This window comes from Amblyraja radiata, chromosome 20, assembly GCF_010909765.2.
Source record: "Amblyraja radiata isolate CabotCenter1 chromosome 20, sAmbRad1.1.pri, whole genome shotgun sequence".
NCBI lineage: Eukaryota > Metazoa > Chordata > Chondrichthyes > Rajiformes > Rajidae > Amblyraja > Amblyraja radiata.
The window spans coordinates 28,604,846-28,623,808 of NC_045975.1; positions in this window are offsets into that span (position 1 = coordinate 28,604,846).

An 18,963-nucleotide genomic window follows, 5' to 3' on the forward strand; every position below is an offset into this window, starting at 1 on the left:
CTCGGCGCGGTGATGGGGGTAGCGGAGCGCCCGGTAATTGTTCCTACCGCCTTCTTCTGGAGCTTTTGTGCCTTGTAGATGCGAGAGCGCCCCTCAAGCAGCTGCGTGGCATTACGTTCAGCAGAGCAACAGCGGCACAGCGGGTGTCAGGCGCTCCCGCTACGGAGGTGAAAGAATGGACCGTCAGGTAAGCTGAGGTCGGGGGTTTCTTTCACAGGGAGCCTTCTGCTTTCCGGCAGAGAAGAAAGGCTCTAGAACAAACCTGTCCCCCGCTCGACTCCACGGAGGAGTGTTCCATCTGGGGGGGGGCAGCAACAGAACAGACCTGTCCCCCGCTCGACTCCACGGAGGAGCGTTCCATCTTGGGGGGGGGGGCAGCAACAAGGCGGTAGGACCGCTTACCCGGCGCTCCGCTATCCCGACACCGTGCCGAGCCCAGCACCGCTAGCGCCTGAGCAGCGGGCTGGAAGTAAAACCACGGAAGAGGCATCCGGCCGGTGGCTCCGACTTGTCGGACGGGGACTTCTCTCCACCCAGGCGGGGGAGAGACAGCCGCCTGAGTCGCATGGAGCGGCTCTTGGAGCAGGAGCTCCAGCGAGGTGCACCCCAGGAGGGGCGCTCTCGCAGAGGGAGGCCAGGCACTCCCTCTACAGTGCCTTGTGCACTGTCCATTGCTTCCTCCTTTCCAGAGGATAGCTGTGGTGACCAGGACTGGGCTGGTCAAGAACAGGGGCAATGGCTGAAGATCTCGGGAGTATGCAAGGGGTGCAGGAACAGGAAGAGCTGCTAGGTGTGGTGGACAGCTACGTGGCAACCCCACGTGCATGAGGCCGTTAAAAGCCTGACGTCAGCCATCACATCGTTTTCCTCGTTCCGTGGACAAATACGGAGATGACCACAACCTTCGTAAACAAGTCATAAGACCTGCCATAAAAATCCTACATTTGCGGGGTTGTGCATACCCCAGCCACTGAGCCAGACCCACTGCTCTTTGGCAAAAACCTCACAAAGCATATGAAGGACATGAAAGAGGTTTTACAAAACTTTCGGCTCATGAGGGCAGGGCCGGGACGAGCAAACCAAAAACAGTAATTCCTACGCAGCAGCACCCCATCGCGTCCATCAGTCGACGTCTACCATATGGGACTGATGAAAGCTCGGGGTCCGCATTCTATCACCGAAAATCTTCTTTAGACCAGGGCCCAGAGTGAACCCCATGGAAAATGTGCCACCCCCCAACGTCACCGCCACGTCAGACGACGTGCAACACTCGTTGGACCGGCAGGAAACAGAAGAATACCCATAACCATGGAGGTAGGTGGGTCTGGTTCCTACCAGTATATAGAGTAATACTAACACATGGGAGTCTATCACGAGTGATCAGTATATACTCAATGGCATTAGTGAATACAAATACATTCATACTAGAAAAATTGCCACCAGGTCAACATTCACCCCAGAGGGTATTTTTCCCCTCTCCGTTAAAGAAACGAGAGGGACAAGCTGAACTGGTGAGACTAATTACAAAGGGTATCATGGGAAAACCTGAACCCTTGCAATTCGTACCAAATATATTCACTAAACCCAAAAAAGATGGTGGATGTCGCATCATCATTGACTTAACTTCACTAAATATGTTTGTTAAGTACATACATTTCAAAATGGAACCGGTTGTTACTGCCAAACAACTGAATTCCAAAGGATACTTCATGGCAAGCATTCATCTTAAAGATGTTTACTATTTAGTACCATTCACAAGGATCATCGCAGATACCTGAAATTTACCTGGATGGGGCAGCTATAGCAGTTTAAAGCGTTACCCAATGGGTTCACATCAGCCCAAGATTGTTCACCAAGACACTAAAACCAGCTCTGACAATATTCAGAAGACAAAAACATATTGTCATGGCATATCTTGATGATATCTTAAATGGTAGGCAAGACCATGGAATTGACTATGTTAGCTGTATCAGCTACCAAACAGTTATTCGAAACCCTGGGATTATCTTACATCCAGATAAATCTAAGTTGAAGCCATCCACTATCATGGACTACTTGGGCTTCACAATTAATTCAGTCTACGTGACTGTAACATTGCCAAGAGACGAAATAGTTGAATTGGAACAATCATGCAACAATTTAATGGTCAACCGTTTGGCATAGTTTCAGCCTATTATCATCACCAACCCTACGTCAGTTATCCAAACAGATGCCAGTGCTCAAGGCTGGGGAGCAACTAACTCTATATCCAGCACAAGTAGTAGATGGACTAACCCAGAGTCATCGTTACCACTTACACTGGGCATTAATTATCTAGAGATGTTGGGTGACTTTTATGGTTTAAAAGCATATGCATAAATATGCATCACTTGCATGTACGGTTACAAATAGATAATACTACGGTGGTGGCCTACATTAACCATATGGGCGGCATAAAATCGGTATCATGCGACAAGTTGGTCAACACAATTTGGCAATGGTGTGTCCAAAGACATATTTGGCTATCTGCAAATTACCTGCCAGGTAGGCTAAATACAGTGGCAGACACCAGGTCACGTAAATTTAATGACAACATCGAATGGATGTTAAAACCCCAAAAAAAAAATTTGCAAAAGTTATCAAGCAATATGGCACGCCAGATATCGATTTATTTGCATCAAGGCTAAATCACCAGGTACCTATGTATGTCGCTTGGGAACCAGACCCTGAGGCAGCAGCGGTAGATGTGTTCGCACTAGATTGGGGAAATTCTTCTTCTATGCATTTCCTCCCTTCTGCCTCATCAGTCGGGAACTACGCACAATACAAATGGACTCTGCTTCAGGTATTTTGATAGTACCCGACTGGCCTACACAGCCATGGTTCCCAATACTCCATGACATGGTTGTTGAAGCTCCGATGGTATTCCCCAGTGACCCAGAGTTATTAACACCCAGTGTCGGGCGCAAGCCACCGGTGCCATGAAAAAATCAAACTCCTGGGTTGCAGATTCTGCACAAACCACTTCTGGGACTGGGATTATCATAACAAACCGTCGACACCATGTCAGCATCCCTCCGAACATCCACTAAAAAACAGCACTTGTCCAGCATCAAAAATGGGAGAAGTACTGCTTGGATACAGGGACCACCTACTCAACCGCTACAGTTACCAACGTACTGGAATTCCTGGCGAACCTTCACCACAATGAAGGACGCAGCTACAGAGCCATCAACACAGCTAGAAGTGCCCTGCCTGTCTATTTAAAACCAGCTCCAGGACAACAGGCCATGGGGTCGCAACCGCTGGTGGTCAAACTAATGAAGGGTATTTACAACTCTAACCCCTAGACTAAGGTACACCCATACATGGGATGTCAGTGTGGTCCTTACCTGTGGACATACCTCAGGGGATGGCCACCAGCCAGATCCCTCAACCTGGAACAATCTATGCTCAAAAACATTCATGTTGATGGCACTTGTGTCTGCACAGAGGGTCCAGTCACTACACCTATTGTGACTGGACAGCATGCTCACAGCTCCAGACCAGATCTCTGTCGTTATCCAGAGACTGATCAAACAGAGCAGACCAGGAACACCTAATCCAGTCGTGGAATTCCGGACTTACCCGCCAGAACCACGGTTATGTGCCATGACCCACCTACTATCCTACATAGACACAACCAAAATATTAGAGGGAGATGAAAAGCCTTGTGGGTCAGTCATAAAAACCTTATGGTCGGGTGACGAGCCAAACCATTGCGAGATGGCTCAAGCAGGTGCTAAAAACTGCTGGGATAAACACTAACATGTACAAATTTTATTCCACCAGGGCAGCATCCACGTCGACGGCTAAAAGAATGGACGTGCTTATAGACCACATCCTGGCTACAGCAGGATGGTGGGGGGAAAGACCGTTCAGAAATTCTATAATAAGCCGTTGGCAAAACCTGTTTTATTTGCAGAAAAGATTTTACAGACTGCAAATATTTAATTTAAGCCCAGGGGAGCAATTTAATTTCTTTATTGTTATTGTTAAAAAATACCATTGTGTTTTTCTACAAACAGATTCATTGGTTGATTACGATAACACACTTCCTCCCTCAAGGACTTCGGCAGTGCTTGAAATAATACCTGTTGCACGGTTTGAAATCACAGAGCTTTGAAGTCTTCACGGAATCACTCACGTGACTCCGAAGTAAAATAGTAAGATTAAACGAGAACTTACCAGTTTGAAGTTTGATCTGTATTTTATGAGGAGTTACGATGAGGGATTACGTGCCCTCCACTCCCACCCTCAATAATATGGGTCAAACTGATAAACTGATGTCTCGTTGTCTTTACTATGTTTACTTCAATAACTGTGTCTATCTGTGATTCCACACCGCTGCTTTGAAGTATGCCGCGCATGCGTGCTGAGCGGGTTCTTCACGTAATCCCTCATCGTAACTCCTCATAAAATACAGATCAAACTTTAAACTGGTAAGTTCTCGTTTAATCTTACTATTTTAACTGTGAACTTCAGAAGTGTTTCTTATGCTTTTGGTCATTGGGATATGGAAAAGGCACTCCAATAAATTAAAGCTTTTCTGTTTGCATTCCCTGCAGTCCAAGAAGGTTTTCACCTACGTGCATAAGGTTTCCAACATATAAAAACTACTTTTCACGTGTGCACAGTGCAGAGGCCAAATGCATCAGACGTTTTTGCAGCTGCTTTGTGAACTGTTCCCATCTGATGTTCCCCAACACTATTTTCTTCAGGGACTTTCCTGCTGTCTCTTTTCTTGTGAGAAATTCCATCTGTTGCTCTTGGAACACTCACACTCCAAGGAAAAGCTTCCAGAAGGAAGTAGAGGTGAATAATTCTAACTTGGATATCCCAGTCGCGTTAAGAGAGAGTGAAAATGTCCAGTATTTGGTGTGGGAGAGCCATAGAGAAATACAACACAGAAGATGGCCCTTCGGCCCATTGAGTCTGCGCTGACCATCAAACACCCATTGTTACACTGACCCCCACCCCAACCCATTTTATTCTCTACACGTTCACTTCCACCTCACCCAGATTCTCTGATCTATCTACTAACTAGTCGGAATTGAACCTGCCTTGCTGAAACTGTGAGGTGGCAGCTCTACCAGCTGTGCCACTGTGCCGCCCATGATTCAATAAACATGATACTAAGAAGGCATTCATACTATTACTGTGGATTATAAACAGAGAAGGTCTCTCGACTTAGTTCATTTAATTTATGGATAAATCAAATGGATCTTTCTTCTAGGGCGGGTGTCAGGCGTTATAGGGAGAAGGCAGGAGAATGAGGTTAAGAGTGAAAGATAGATCAGCCATGATTAGATGGTGGAGTAGACTTGATGGGTGGAATGGCCAATTCTATTCCTATAACATAAACTTATGAACTAAAGCTATCAATTTGACCAAGAAAACCCTCCCTTGACTTTGGTAACTTTCACTTTAGTATAATTTCAAAATGGTTGCAGATCTGTCAGCATAAATAATGGGTCATGCCATCCGTAACATCCATTAAGCATTTATGTCAGGAAATGGTTAAATGGTCTGCATCAGAAATCAATATCTCAACAGAGGACAAGGATGAAGAGTTCATCATAGTTATGAACTTACACAGTAGAAGCAAGGGTTATCATTCCCCCATTTTAAAAGCATTGCAACCATCGTCACCACAGTGTCGCAGTGGTAGAGCTGCTGCCTTACAGCGGCAGAATTGCTGCTTTACAGCAGTGGAGACCTGTTCTTGAATCTGGTGGTCCATGCTTTCAAGATTTTGTGTCATCTGCTTGACTGGTGACGGGATGATGAAGAGTCCCGACATGAAACATCACCTATCCATGTTCTCCTGGGATGTTGCCTTGCCCAGTGAGTTACTCCGGCATTTCGTGTCATTTATAGATATATCCGATATATCCGAGGACACTGTGGGAAACTAGAGATGAAATTGCAGAAGTCCAGGCTGAAATTTACGAGTCATTATTAAATACAGGAGAGGTACCAGAAGATTGCAGGGCGGCAAATGTTGTGCCTCTATTCGAGAAGGGTTGCAGGGAAAAGGCTGGGAACTACAGGCCAGTGAGTTTAACATCTATAGTTGGAAAGTTACTGTACTTGTTATATTCTGAGGGATAGGATATACATACATTTAGATGACAACAACTGATTAGGGAGAGTCAGCATGGTTTTGTACATGGGAGGTCGTGTCTCACAAATCTGATTGGGTTTTTGAAGATGTGACCAAGATGTTGATGAGGCCAGAGCTGTAGATGTATATATGGAATTCAGCAAAGTATTCGATAAGGTTCCACATGGTAGGCTGCTCTGGAAGGTTAGATTGTTAATATTGACCAAATTAAAGACACCATAAAATGGAGGATCCCTGAATTTGTCAGAATTGCTTAACCTTTGTCAGTGGAAATTTACAGGTTGTGGATGGCGCCAACCAGTCAGCCTCAGATTGATATGCAGGATGGTGAAAGATCCAGGTGTTCTCCTCCTTAATTGATAAAATGTATTAAAACTCTGTAAATAAACTTAAATGCATTGATATGATTGGATTGCTGCAAAGGAATTGTAAATAATGTAAATAATGTTGCAAGACAGTTAACCTGCTGTTTGTTGATTGGCCAAAGTGTTAAGCCCTGGCAGAATTGTTTTGACTTCCAGTGTAAATGTTGCATGATTCAGTTAGTTAGCTTCCTTCCAGAAGCTTCTGCCAGAAACATTGTATGGAAGACTCTGTAATTAGTTTGGGGAACTGTCAATAAATTATTGATGTAATTAATATGTTTGATTGGACTGTAAAGAGACCACCCCTATGTAGTTCGGCCCCTCAAGATTCGTGGACCTATAAAAGGTAGTCCAATTTTCGATCGATGTCGATCTTCTGGAGGAGCGCTTGGGACTGCGTAACCCTTTGGAGTGTGTCTGCTTGCATGAGGCTAAAGGGCTTGGCCAGGCAGAGACAAGGATTGAACCTGCGGTGGTTTAGGGGAATTTGCTGTTCAATCTAAAAATAAAGTTTAGTTGGTCCAGTGCTTGAGTCAGTGTTTTTTACTGAACTAGACTAGGGAGGTAAGCTTTAGAAGAGCGTATTTACACATGGGAATCTAGGAGAGATAGTGGAATGGATAGAAAATTGGCTTCATGGAAGGAAGTAGAGGATGGTGGTGGAAAGTTGCTTCTTGGACTGGAGGCCTGTGACTAGTGGTGTACCGCAGTTTTCGGTGCTAGGCCCATTACTGTTTGTCATCTATAATCAATTATTTGGATGAGAACATACATGGCAGGATCAGCAAATTTGCAGATGATACAAAAGTGGGTGTCATTGTAGATAGTGAAAATGGTTGTCAAGAATTACAGCAGGATCTCGATCGGTTGGTCGGGTGGGCTGATCAATGGTTGATGGAATTTACTACAGAGAAAAGTGAGGGGTTGCACTTTGGAAGGACTAACATTGGCAGGACCTACAGTAAATGGTAGGGCTCTGGGGAGTGTCGGAGAGCAGAGGGATCTAGGAGTGCAGGTAAATAGTTCTTTGAAGTTGGCATCACAGGTTGGTCAAAAAGGCTTTTGGTACATTGGCCTTCATCAGTCAGAGCATGGAGTATAGAAGTTGGGAGGTCATGTTGCAGTTGTATAAGATGTTTGTGAGGCCGCCTTTAGAGTATTGTGTTCAGTTTTGGGCACCATATTGCAGGAAAGATGTTGTCATTTTGGAAATGGTACAGAGAAGATTTACGAGGATGTTGCCAGGGCTTGAGGGCCTGAGTTACAGGGAGAGGTTGAGCAGGCTAGGACTCTATTCCATAGAGCGCAGGAGGTTGAGGGGTGAGAGGAATAGATCAGGTAAAGATCATGAGAGGAATAGATCAGGTAAACACACAGAGCCTCTTGCCCAAAGTAGTGGAATCGAGAACCAGAGGACAGAGGTTTAAGGTGAAGGTGGATCAATTTAATAGGAATCTGGCAGGTAACTTTCACAAATAAAGGGTGGTGGGTGTATGGAACGAGCTGCCAGAGGAGGTAGTTAAGGCAGGGATATGGGCCAAACTCAGGCAGATGGGACTAGTGTAGATGGTACATGTTGACTGGTGTGGGTAATTTGAGTCAATGGGCCAGTTTGCTTGCTGTAACTATGACTCTATATTTAAAGGGAAAATGGGAAACTTGCCCTTGGTGAGTCTAAAGGACCACAGGAGCTGGGATCAGATTTTGACCCCACCCAGGGATCTCTGGAGAACCTGGATAGGTGACATTCTGGATCGGGATTGTTAAACAGGCTGTTGGCTGCATTTCTGAGGCAGCATGAGGTGTAAATGGAGTCAATGGTGGGAATGAAGGGAGGGCAGGCCTGTGTAATACTGCCGGCCCGGAGAACGAAGCTCTGATGGTTTCCAACGCCTTGCGCTCGACGTCCTTATAAAGATACCACAACCCTCCCACAGGTCCGGGTGTACTGCACAGCCGCACGCCCGTCCGCGTGCCTACGTGCATCACAAGTTCTAGCCCGGCTTGTGGTCGAACAATTTTAACGCCAGTAAAAGCAGAACAGACACATCTCTGCAGCTGTTCAAACAAATAAAAAAGTCTTGACCACATTCATGCACCAACAATCCACAAGAGTGCAGAGAGCAAGAGGGAAAGAGAGAAAAAAAAAGCAGCCAGTGCTTCCTTCACCTTTTGGAACTTCACATTGCTTGGTGAACTTTAGACACAGTTATAGGTGATCTCCAGTCTCTCTGAAACTGATTGAAAACAACTGGTAGTTTGCCATCTGTGTTACTTTGCTCATATCCTAACCCACCAATATCAGTGTATCAAGCACGCTAAAATGAGTCGCCTAAACAAGTTTCGACAGGCACCAACCTGCTTAGACAGGCTTTTATAAAGCTGCATGACCTTACATCACCATCTGTTTTGTTCTAAAATGCTTCCAAAAATAATCTGGTTTCAAAAGCCCATGTCACTGCCGACAGCAATGTGGCAACGGTCTTTTTGTTTACTTTCTCCAGCTCCATCACTGCCAAAGCTGCCTGCCAGAAAGAAGCAGGGATGGATTGCAATCTTCCTCATTTCCCCCACCTTAATCCGGCAACTCCGAGGGTAATCGCAAAGGAAAATAAAATGCGTACGGCCTCCCATCAGGGTCGATCGGAGCCGCAGCCTGGCTTTTTTTCTCCTTCAAAGAAAAGGTTTGTGTGCGGAGGAGCAGTGATCGCGGGGCATTAGTGAATGAGAACTGCTCCTGCATCAAAGGCTGCATGTTAACCCAGTGACTCAAGCCACCAGTGGCACCGCTTCCAACAGCTGTGATTAATTCCATCACTTATGAACATCAGCTGCAGCAACATCTTTCTCCAAGTACACTCCGCCTGACAAGATGCTATCAATGTTTGTGAAGGACATTGAGGGAGACCTCCACCACTGGATGTACGCCATTAACACTGTTAAACACACCAAGAGGCTTTCCCATTTTCCCTGTTTCTGGTCAAAAATGACAGAACACTTGTGAAACGACACTTTTACTATTGTGCCAGGCATGCCAGGGATTTCCAAAGTTATACCCGACTGTGATTGTAAGAAACTTCCACTCGTCCATGCATATTATTGATAAACATTCCTCAAATGGGAGGTTCAAATCCAGCGTTTGCGCATCACAGTGACGCAGCAGTAGAGCCGCTGCCCCACAGCGCCAGAGGCCCGGGTTCGATCCTGACTACGGGCGCTGTTCACTGTACCTCGATACGGGAGATAATAACAAACTAAACTAAACTAAACCTAACTTCTTTGTTGGCTTGGAGGCTTAAATCTCGATGCATGGGCTGCGGCTAGCATAGAGAACAATGACAAGTGGTTCGATGGGCCTGGCTAAATGGGAGCAGCAATACTGAAACTACACCAGAATAATAAGGTGGCGCAGCGGTAGAGTTGCTGCCTTACAGCATTAGGGACCCGAGTTTGATCCCGACTACAGGTGCTGTCTGTGCAGAGATTGTACATTCTCCCTGTGGCTGCATGGGTTTTCTCTGGGTGTTCGGGTTTCCTCCCAAAGATGTGTGGGGTTGTAGGTTAATTGGCTTCTGAAAATTAGCTTCTGGAAATTGGCTTCAAAACAAAACATGGGGTACAACACTAGTCATTGGGTATTTTTTAAAGCAGAGATTGACAGTTTCTTGATTAGTAAGAATATCAAAGGTTACGGGCAGAAGGCGGGCGGATGGAGTTGAGAGGGAAACAAAGGTCAGTCACAATTGAATGGCGGAGTAGACTTGATTTGCCAAATGACCTATTTCTGCTCCTATGGCATATGAACTTTATTTTCAAAGTTTTCGTCTTAAATGGAAGATAGACACAAAGTGCTGGAGTAACTGAACGGGTCAGGCAGCATCTCCGGAGAAAAAGGATGGGCGACGTTTCGGATCTGGAACCTTCCTCAGACTGAAAGTAGAGGGGAGAGAACTGGAGGTAAGAAAGTGCCAGACAAAGCAGGGCCAGTAACAGACGACCAACGAAATGTGGAGACCATCATGGCCCATTGTTGGCTGGGGAAGAGGTGATAACAAAGGTATAAAAGGATGCAAGCAGTGGAACTGGTGTGTTGGATGGGTGAGGGGCGGGTGCAAGCAGTGGAACTGGTGTGTTGGATGGGTGAGGGGCGGGGGGGGGAAAGGTGGGGTTACTTAAAATAAGATAAATCAATATTCATACCGCTGAGTTGTAAGCTACCCAAGCGAAATATGAGGTGTTGTTCCTCACATTTGCGTGTGGCCCCACTCTGACTGTGGAGGAGGCCAAGGGGAGAAAGGTCAGTATGGGAATGGGAAGGGGAGTTGACATGTTTGGAAACTGAGAGATTGCCTAGGCCAAGACAGTCTGAGTATAAGTGATCAGCAAAACGATCGGTAAGTCTGCGCTTGGTCTGAAGAAGGGTTTCGGCCCGAAACGTTGCCTATTTCCTTCGCTCCATAGATGCTGCTGCACCCGCTGAGTTTCTCCAGCATTTTTGTGTACCTTGGTCTCACCAATATATACTGTAGGAGCTCACACCAAGAACAACACAAACAGTAGAAGAGGTTGAAGGAGGTGCAAGTGAGCCGCTGCCTCACCTGAAAGGGCGGTCGGGAACCCTGGACAGAGTCGAGGGGGGAGATACAGGGACAGGAGTTGCATCTCCTGCGGTTGCAGGGGAAAGTTCCTGAGGAGGGGATGGTTTGGTTGGGAAGGGATGAGTGAACCAGGGAGTTGCGGAGGTGAATCGTCCCAGCGGACAGCAGAAAGAGGTATAGATGAGAAAATGTGATTTATGGTGGGATCCCGTTGTAGGTGGCGAAAATGTCGGACTAAATAAATTTATCCACATCTCCTTTTTAAAGTAACGTCCTGTTATTCTGAGGTTGTGCCCTCTAGTCCTAGACTCTCCCATGTTTTGTGTCAAATGGCTGTTATGTGGAGTCCTGATTGTTTTGTTTGTAGCCTCATGAGGGGCTGTGATGGTGAACCGAGCAGTCTCTGGTTAGCAGGGAAAGTGGCAGCAGGATATGGCATTTGAGTTTGCATCTGCCTACAAGGACATCCGCTGTATCATTAAAGGTTTTCCTGTGCTGGGCAAGTATTTCTGGAGCTGTGCTCCTGGCGGTGAACTCGACACCTCTTCCCACTGCTCTCTCAGCAAGCGCCTGGAAAGCATCCACACACGGCAACCTTGACAATGAGTAGGAAGCAGAGGTCAACATGCCATTAGCACAGGATAGACACACATCACGGTCCCTTATGCCTGTTTTCAGGGGAGATCAAGTTTAGCTTCCAGCGTGCCTTGTCACAGATTAGCCCCAGGGGGGAAATGCCTCGCCAGATCAGAAGACAGATGTCAGCAAGTCTGCACCTAAACTGCGATGAAAATCCCAGGACAATGTTCAGCCACAGCGAACAGTAGGCACTGTACTTTCAGGGGGAACACAAAATCAAAGCCAATATTTGAGTTCAAATCCCAAGGTGTGCTCCGGTTTCAAGTTGTCAATGGTTTTAGATCACATTCCTGGCATTCAGCAATTTACAACCTTCCACTGATATATGTTGACAATCCCACCCTGGGTCAAAATGCAATGCTTTTGAAACAGTGAGCCTTAAGGAAGTTGCTTCAGGGAATATTTTCAAATCCCACACTTCTGGCGCGGTGCATCATCTGCCAGAAACACTTATCACTAATTTAAGGAGTGTCAATTGAGAAATGTGCAATTTTTAGTTCATTTAAAAGGTGCTCAGAGAATGCGGGAGGAAACCGGAGCACCGGGAGAAAGCCCATGCAATCATAGGGAGAACATACAAACTCCCTACAGACAGCTCCCATAGTCAAGATGGAACCCGGGCTCTGGCACTGTGAGGTAGCAGCTCTACCAGCTGTGCCACTGTGCCGCCCTGCGTGCAATGTACCCACAGATTACCTTTGTTTTTTGGGGGAAACAAATCCCTTGGGATTTTAATAGTTGAGCCAATCTTGCCAATTTTGAAACTATATTTGGATGAAGCTCTTGATTGTAAAGACTATTTGACAAGCTCAGGACTCTCAATGTAGGAAGGAACTGCAGATGCTGGTTTACACCAAAGATGGATACAAAATGCTGGAGTAACTCAGCGGGTCAGGCAGCATCTCTGGAGAAAAGGAATAGACGATGTTTTGAGTCGAGACCCTTCTTAAGACTGAGAGTCAGGAGACAGGGAAACTAGACGTATGCTTATCTCCATGGATGTATGGCAACCCAAATTCTTCTATGTACAGCACTTTGGTTCAACATGAGTTGATTTAAATGTGCTATGTAAATAAAAATTGATTGATTGATAAGAAAAGCCCACTGTTGGCTCCACCTTTCCTGAGTTCTCGATGCCGGCTCGGATTTGTTCTGCACCTTTTCATACCTCTAGTTTCCCTCTCCCCTGTCTGAAGATGGGCCTTGACCCAAAACCTCACCTATTCCTTTTTTCCAGAGATGCTGCCTGACCTGCTGAGTTGCTCCAGCATTTTGCGTCTGTATCGAGAACACTCAGTGACTACTCTTAATTCAAGGAGAAAGACTTTCAATGCTTAGTTCTCCATCGCATGCTGTAATCTCCTCAACAACATTTTGGGCGGTTGTCAGCAATGTGGTTTACAAATCATATCAGTAATGTTTATTTCCTCAAGGGCAAATTGCTGCAGGAAATGAAATCAAAAATCTATGTGATTATTGTGACATGGGGCGATCCTGGTTATTGTGTTACATGGCTGTGTATCTGGGTGTGACACAGTGCGTGATGAGACTCTTTTGTTGATGGATCCCTCGTCCTTACAAATTGGCAAAGGTGCATCACCGGCCTTGTGCCGGATTGAATCAAAAATACCGAAACCTGTTTAAAAATCTTTCAAATATCAATGATGTTTACAGGGTGCGATTACATCAAAGACTTGCGCTTGTGTTTGCTGAATGTTTTCCTTGATTTCAGATGACTGACCTGTCTCAAAAATGCACAATAGCTTGGGAGACATCAGGGCTATGTTTAGAGTTGACTTAACTTTACTTTACTTGAGTTTAGAGATAAAGTGTGGAAACAGGCCCTTTGGCCTACTAATACTATCCTACACACTAGGGACAGTTTACAATCGTCCTAATGAGGAACAGAGGAGCATAGTAACATTCTCACATGTCTGGTGTTCTGTCTTTCTTTATTTTAGAGATACTTCAGACTTTAACCTTTGGAGATAGAGGTGGAAACAGGCCCTTCGGCCCACCGAGTCCACGCTGACCAGCGATCACTGTACACTAGCATTATCCTACACTAGGAACAATTTATAATTTTTACATGAAAGCCAATTAATCTACAAACCTGTAGAACGTAGAAGGAACTGCAGATGCTGGAAAACTGAAGGTAGACAAAAGTGCTGGAGAAACTCAGCGGGTGAGGCAGCATCAACGGAGTGAAGGAAAGAGGCAACGTTTCGAGTCTGAAGAAGGGTTTCGGCCTGAAACGTTGCCTTTTTCCTTCGCTCCATAGATGCTGCCTCACCCGTTGAGTTTCTCTAGCACTTTTGTCTAATCTACAAACCTGTATGTCTTTAGGGCGTGGGAGGAAACCGGAGCACCTGAGGAAAACCCACGCTGTCACAGAGAGAACATATAAACTCTGTACAGACAGCAGCCGTCATCAGGATTGAACCCAGGTCGCTGGTGCTATAAGGCCAACTCTATTGCTGCGCCAAGGACCCCTCCAAAAGAGACTGTTAGAGACTGAATATTTTAATACTGGTAGAATTTCATTCAATCTCAACAATGCCCTGATACATTGCTGCATCTAAACCATTATCAAATCACCTGGTCTTCATTACAATACTCCCCGAGAGACTGGTGGCCCTGGTTCTGTGGGAAGACTCAAGAGACATTAGCAAGGCCATTAGTTTGTTTTATTTTACCCTGACACGTGTGTATCTGGATCAACCCCAAGTTTAAATGAAATAAAAATGATCTGCCGGGACTGGTTTATACCAAAGATAGACACAAAATAGTAACTGGAGTAACTCGGCGGGTCAGGCAGCATCACTGGAGAACATGGATAGGTGACATGATGGGTCGGGTCCCCTCTTCATGCTGATTGTGGGGAGCGGTGGCGGGGGAGAGAAAAGACCAGGACCAACCAGGCCCCGCAACAGATGACCTCAGGCGGGGAGGTTCCCTGATAGGCTGCTTGTTAGCTAGGGATGGGGTGATCTCAAGAGGGATACATTGTTACAAATTGTGGAACTGGTTAATCAACTTTTAGTGGAGAAAGGGTTGCAAGGAGGGAGGGGGTGGTGAGGGGAAAGGGGTTTGTAGAGGTTACCTAATATTAGAGAACGTCCATTCATTGGGTAGTCTCCCAATGTTGTTGGAGTGATTCAGTCTTGGTGAATCTGTCATCAATCAAGTTGAGGGTGAATAATTCAAGTTATGGACGGCAAAGTGGCACCAGAGACCCTGGTCCGAACACGACTATACAGAATTTGTACGTTCTCAAAAGTCAAGAGTGTTATATTATCATATATCTCAAAACGGAACAATCTTTCTTTCAGCAGACCAACAGATTAGTTGAGACCGCATGGGTTTTCTCCCAGTGCTCCGGTTTCTTCCCACATTTCTATGGCGGCAAGGTTGTAGGTTAATTGTCATGTGAATTGCCCCTGGTGTGTAGGATGCGAAACTGGGATAACATAGAACTAATGTGCGGGTGATCATTGGTCGGCGTGGATTCGGTGGGCCGAAGGGCCTGTTTCAACGCTGTATCTCTAAACTAAACTAAACATGCATGATGAACGTTAATGAATGAATGAATGAATGAATGAATGAATGAATAAGTTTATTGGCCAAGTATTCACATACAAGGAATTTGCCTTGGTGCTCCGCCCCCAAGTGACAACATGACATACAGTGACAGTTAGGAATGACACTTAAAACGTTAAACATTAATTATAAAACATTATCGATTAAACATGTGAATTACATAAAATACCAGAGCAAAAGGAGGCCACAGATTGTTGGTTATTGAGTAGAGCTACTACTCGTGGAAAAAAAGCTGTTTTTACTGAGGGAAACTGGTTACTTTAACTGGCCAGTACAAGCTTGTTCGAGGTGAAAGCCTCTCTTTCTGGCAGATTAAGTGATCCACTCTCTAGAAGAGCTGAAGATCAAATAAATTCAAGGCACACAAAACATGTCAAGTGCAGGCATTAGCAAATCCATTAGGTCGTTAGTCAAACCAGCTTCACTTTGTCTGTTAGAAAATACTTTGCTTTCAGTAGTTCGTTAAATATTGATTGCTACCTGGGCTTGCTTTGCAAAATCACTTTTCCTTTAATCCCATGGCAGGTTTAGGAGCAGCATACCTCTCCCCGCACTGCTACTTTCCGAACAAAATACAATCCATTTGATTAATATTACAGCAGCATATATTCATTATATATGTAATGCCATTGTTGCAAATGCAATTAGCTATAACTGCAAGAAAAATATGTAATTACTGTAAATTTCATTGTATAAGCTCTCCCCCTATATAGCACCTCAAGCAGCACTTCATAATTAGTGGACTTCATGATCAAAACCTATACTTTATACTTTACACTTTAGAGATACAGCGTGGAAACAGGTCCTTCGGCCCAACGAATCCGTGCTGACCAGCGATCCCCTACACTAGCACTATCCTACACACTAGGAACAATTTACAATTTTAACGAAGACAACTACCCCATTGCTTTGACTTCTATCAGAACTAGCATTTGACATTTTAATGCACATGAAACTACTTTTATTCATATACTACAGGGATCCATAGATCAATATTTCCAAAGCCCTGTGTTGGTCTACACTGGATAATCTCTCTCTACGGAGCAAGGTCCGATGTCGAAGTTCTGAGAAACTACTGAGGAGAAAATTGGAGAGAAGCAACTTCAAAGGTCCTTCCAATGAGCGTATGTGTCATCAGCTACTTTAACTGCGTGCTATTCAATCACATCAGATAACACTATCCAGGAGTACAATCAAGCTAAACACAAGTGTAACAGGTAGAGCGCAGAGAAAAATAAATGAGTTCAGGATATAGTTTCATAAGGTCATAAGGTCATAAGTAATAGGTGCAGAATTTGGCCATTCGGCCCATAAAGTACCCTCTGCCATTCAATCATGGCTAATCTATCTCTCCCTCCTAACCCCATTCTCCTGCCTTCTCCCCAAAACCCCTGACACCCGTACTAATCAAGAATTTACCTATCTCAGCCACAAAAATATCCATTGACATAGCCTCCACAGCCTCCTGTGGCAAAGAATTCCACAGATTCACCACCCTCTGACTAAAGAAATTCCTTCTCATCTCCTTCCAAAAGGAACTTCCTTTAATTCTGAGGCTATGACATCTGGCCCTAGACTCTTCCAATAGTAGAAACAGTCACTAGTTTTTCAGCGTACAACTTTCTTAGTGTTGTAGCATTGCAGTTCCATAGAAAAAGTTCAATAAAGCAGGTTGGAAAATCTGGACAGTATCCTAACTTATGGAAGGATCATTCATATGTCTGATAACAGAGGTGAAGAAGCTGTTACTGAGTCATTTATTCCTGTTCCTTAGATATGGTATCAGCGGGAAGATAGGAGCATGGATAGTAGGTTGGCTGCATGGCAGAAGACAAAGAGTGGGAATAAAGAGGGCTTTTTCTAGTTGGCTGCCAGTGACTTGCGGTGTTCAGCAGGGTTCAGAGCTGGGGCCACTATGCTTCACATTGTATATCAATGATTTGGATGAGGGAATCGAAGGCTTTTTGGCCAAGCTTGCAGATGATACAAAGATAGGTGAAGGGGCAGTTAGAATAGAGAAAGCAAGGATTCTGCTGAAAGTCTTGGGGAGGTTGGGAGAGTGGGCAGAGAAGTGGCAGATGAAATACAGCATAGCAAAATGTGGAGTCATACATTTTGGTAGTAGGAATAAAGGCATAGACTATTTTCTAAATGAAGAGAGAATGCAGAAATCAGAGGTGCAAAGAGACTTGGGAATGCTGGTGTAGGATTCTCTAAAAGATAACTTGGCAGCCACGCTTCCGTCAGTCTGCCCCAGGGCAGCTGTGGCTACAGAAGTAGCTTACCACCACCGAGTGTGACTGAGGAGTGAATGAATAATGCGATGTAAAGCGCCTTGAGTATTAGAAAGGCGCTATATAAATCCCATCCATTATTATTATTATTATTATAAAAACAAGGATGTCATGCTGAGGCTTTATAAGGCACTAGTCAGGCCGTATTAAGAGTATTGAGCAGCTTTGGGCCCCATATCTTGGCAAGAGTCCTGAGGAGGTTTACGAGAATGATCCCAGGAATGATTGGGTTAACATATGATGAACATTTGACAGCTCTGGGCCTGCACTCACTAGAGTTTAGAAGGATGAATGGGCACATCATTGAAACTTACTGAATAGTGAAAGGCCTGGATAGGTTGGAGGTGGAGTGGATGTTTCCACTAGTGGAAGAGTCTAGGACCAGAGGCCATAGCCTCAGAATAAAAGGACGTACCTTTAAAAAGGTGATGAGGAATTTCTGTAGTCAGAGGGTGGTAAATCAGTGGAATTCATTGTCACAGAAAGATGTGGAGCCCGTCAATGGATATTTTTAAGGTGGAGATTGATAGATTCTTGATTAGAACAGGTGTCAGGGGTTATGGGGAGAAGGCAGGAGAATGAGTTGAGAGAAAAAGATAGATCAGCCGTGATTGAATGGCGCAGTAAGCTTGATGGGCTGAATGGCCTCATTCTGTTCCTACAACTTATGAACATATCAACTTATGAACATTTATATTTTATTATACGACCAGGGCGGCATAGTAACGCAGCGGTAGAGTTGCTGCCTTACTGACCCGGGTTCGATCCTGACTACGGATGCTGTCTGTACGGAGTTTGTACATTCTTCCTGTTACCGCGTGGGTTTTCTCCGGGTGCTCCGGTTTCCTCCATAGTCAGGATCAAACCCGGATCTCTGGCAATGTAAGGCAGCAACTCTACCGCTGCGCCAGCGTGCCGCCCGTAGTCTAGTCATACAGCATGATTGCCGCACCCCCCAAAAATAATAATAATATAATACTGAATAATGAAAATGAAAGTGATAAATGCCGCATCTTCTAATCTGCAGATTGAAGTCAAAGAGCCTCCATTGAATGTTGGACAATGGCATCATTGGGAGATTAGAAAGAACACAAAAAATATTGAGGAGGTGAAAAGATTCAGTAAGTTGGATAGAAAGGAAGATAATAGTATGTTGCAATCCTGCAGTGACACTAGTTAACATCAGATCATAAACTTCCACTTAACCTCCACCACTTGATAAGATCACATATTACTCTAGATGTTAATTTCACCCTGTCGCGGCAATTTGATTTTTTATCAGATTCAGATTTTTTTTTAAATAAAGAATCTGCTACAATGTT